Source organism: Ailuropoda melanoleuca, chromosome X, assembly GCF_002007445.2.
Source record: "Ailuropoda melanoleuca isolate Jingjing chromosome X, ASM200744v2, whole genome shotgun sequence".
Classification (NCBI taxonomy): Eukaryota; Metazoa; Chordata; class Mammalia; order Carnivora; family Ursidae; genus Ailuropoda; species Ailuropoda melanoleuca.
Genome location: NC_048238.1, coordinates 74,545,136 through 74,547,869, shown reverse-complemented (window position 1 = coordinate 74,547,869; position 2,734 = coordinate 74,545,136). Strand labels below are relative to the sequence as shown.

The following is a 2,734-nucleotide window of genomic DNA, read 5'->3' as shown; positions in this document are numbered from 1 at the left end:
CCGCCGCCGCCGCCGCTCTAGGCCGCCGCCCGCCTTCGCCGCCGCCGCCGCGCAGCAGCCGGGATCCGCCCGCCCGCGCACCCCGCCAGGGACAGCACGGCGGCCGCGACGCTACCGCAGCTGGTTCTCCCGAGCCAAACTTAAAGAGTTTTCGCCCTTTAGTCCAGGGGCAGCACCATGACACCGCGGCAGCACCACACTGTCATTTCCGCCGCCGCAGAGGGAAAAAAAAAAGGCGATCCCTACGAAAAGGGGGGTGGGGGCAAACAGGGCTGGGGCTGACGCCCCGAGGGAGCACGGGGAAGGGCCCCGGGCAGCAGGGGCGCTCGGCCACCTTCCCGGGCTCACCTTTTGCCGCCCCCGCCGCTCCCAGCTCCCCCAGACCCTCCTGTGGAGGCGCGTTTACATGTTTTCTCCCCTGGCAGGAGTGACCGGAGAAACCTGAGCAAGCAGAGGCAGCGGGTGGGTGGGGTTCGGGTTACTACTGTACCTACCAGCTGATTCCAGCAGCCTCTTCTCCAGCGCCCTGTCATCTTGAAGGAAGACACACCGAGAGGGGCCCGAGCGGGCGTGTGTGTGTGTGTGTGTGTGTGCGCGCGCGCGCGCGCGTGTGTGTGTGTGTGTATGTGTGTGTGCGCAAAAGAGAGAGAGAGAGCGAGAGCGAGCGAGCGCAGAATGTGTGTGAAATGCAGAAGGAAGACTACGGCCAAACTCTTCTCCCACCCGCCAGCCCCCTGGTCCCACAAGCCACCAGGTTAGAACAAGAAGGCCATTGCAGCCGGCAATGAGAAGAGAGTGCCTAGGTCCACCGCACTGGTCTTCGGATGAAGCTGTTCTAATGCAAAGTTAACTACAGAGTAAAACAAAAATAGTGGAGGAGACAGAAAAGGGCAGACAATTGAAGGAAACCCAACCCCTCTTTCTTTTTACAGAGGGAGAATGCCTGTGCTTTATTGGCCTTGGGCAGAAGTTGTGGGGATGGATTAAAGCCACCAAAATTAAAAAACAAAACAAAAGAAAGTAGGGTTTCATTTGCATATTCGAATCCTTGATGGGCAAAAGAAGAGGGTCCTTAAAGAGGACAATGGGACAGATGCCAGCTATCCAGGTACAAAGGCCCTAATAAGCTAATTGGTCCATCTGGAACCCAGAAGCCTCATTGGTCTGGAGTCAGCCTGTTGGCTGACCTGTCATTGGCTCAGAGACCACCGCCCCACTCACAAAGAGGGTGTTAGAGGAAAGAAGGAGTATGCCCCAAAGGAGACTGTGTACCTAACATGGGATAAAAGGGCTGGAGATGCAAGGGGAAAGAAGAGAGAAAATGAAGGAAACACCCCCCTCTCACATAGGCCTCCCATTACTGTGCATGGGAACAAGTCCAGAAAAATTAAGGTAGCTCTGGGAGTAACCCATCAGGGAACCAATAGTAATTAGCCAACACCCCTGTTAAACAATGTGCTAGAGAGCACTGAGGTGGAAACGAAGGCAAAAATCACAACCAGGCTATCCTGATGAAAGTCTGACCCTAAGAGGAATAAAAGTTAATGAGTCACACCAAAAGCACAGGCAACGAAAGCAAAAATAGACAAGTGGGACTACATCAGACTTAAAAACTTCTGCACGGCAAAAGAATTAACAGTGAAAAGACACAAATGGGGAGAAAATATTGGCAAACCATATGTCTGTTAAGGGGTTAGTATCCAAAATATATAAAGAACTCCTACAACCCGAAAACAAAACAAATAACCCAACTAAAAAACGGGCAAAGGACTTGAATAGACATTTCTTCAAAGGAGCTAGACAAATGGCCAAGCATATGAAGAGATGCTTAATATCACTAATCAGAAAATGCCAATCAGAACCACAACGAGGTATCGCCTCACACCGGTTAGGATGGCTGTTATTTTAAAAACAAGCCAACAAACAGAAAGTAAGAAGTGTTGGCAAGGATCTAGAGAAATTGGAACCCTTGTACACTGTTGCTGGGAGTGTGAAATGGTACAACTGCTCCAGAAAACAGTATGGAAGTTCCTCAAAAAATTAAAAATAGAACTACCATATGATCCAGCAATCCCACTTCTGGAAATATAGCCAAAAGAATTGAAAGCAAAATCTCAAAGAGATATCTTCACCCTCATATTCATTGCAGCATTATTAACGATAGACACGAGGTTGGAGCAACCTACACGCCCCAGGAGATTAAAGGATGAAGAAAATGTGGCGTATACATACAGTAGAACGTGGCATATACCTGTCAGCCTTGGAAAAGAAGGAAACCTTGTCATGTGCTAGGACACGGGTGAACTTCGAGGATCATATGCTAAGTAAAACAGGCCAGTCACAGAAGGACAAATACTGCATGATTCCACTTATAGGAGGTATCTAAAATAGTCAAACTCATAGAAACAGAAAGTGGAATGGTGGGTGCGGTGGGGAGGTGTTGTTCTATGGATGTAGAGTTTCATTATGCCGAACCGGCATGTGTGTGTGGAGGGGGGAGGGGAGTTCCGGGGAATCTATTGCACAACAGTGTGCACGTGGCTGACGATATTGCCCTGTACACTAAGAAATGGTGGATAGGGTGAATTTTATGTCATGCGGTTTTTGCCACAATAAAAAAAATTATTTTTTCAAAAGCTGAGTCAGAAGAAAACTGATCCTAGCACAACAGAGGAGTGGATAACTAGGAATTAAATATATATATATATATATATATATATATATATATACATAT

General features: G+C 48.6%; 1 protein-coding gene across 4 annotated transcripts in view; it reads right to left on the bottom strand.

Annotated features, from left to right (window-relative positions):
- MID2 (midline 2) overlaps nt 1-846 on the bottom strand; it is a 93,938-nt gene extending 93,092 nt beyond the window's left edge. For 2 of the 4 annotated variants that reach the window (XM_011229126.3, XM_011229127.3), the window contains exon 1: nt 495-846. The gene's annotated coding sequence lies outside the window, so the exon portion shown is untranslated. Of the gene's footprint in view, nt 1-348; nt 448-494 lie in introns of those variants that run through there. The other 2 variants (XM_034649846.1, XM_019803120.2) reach the window with 2 other exon arrangements.
- Nucleotides 847-2,734: the final 1,888 nt, after the last annotated feature.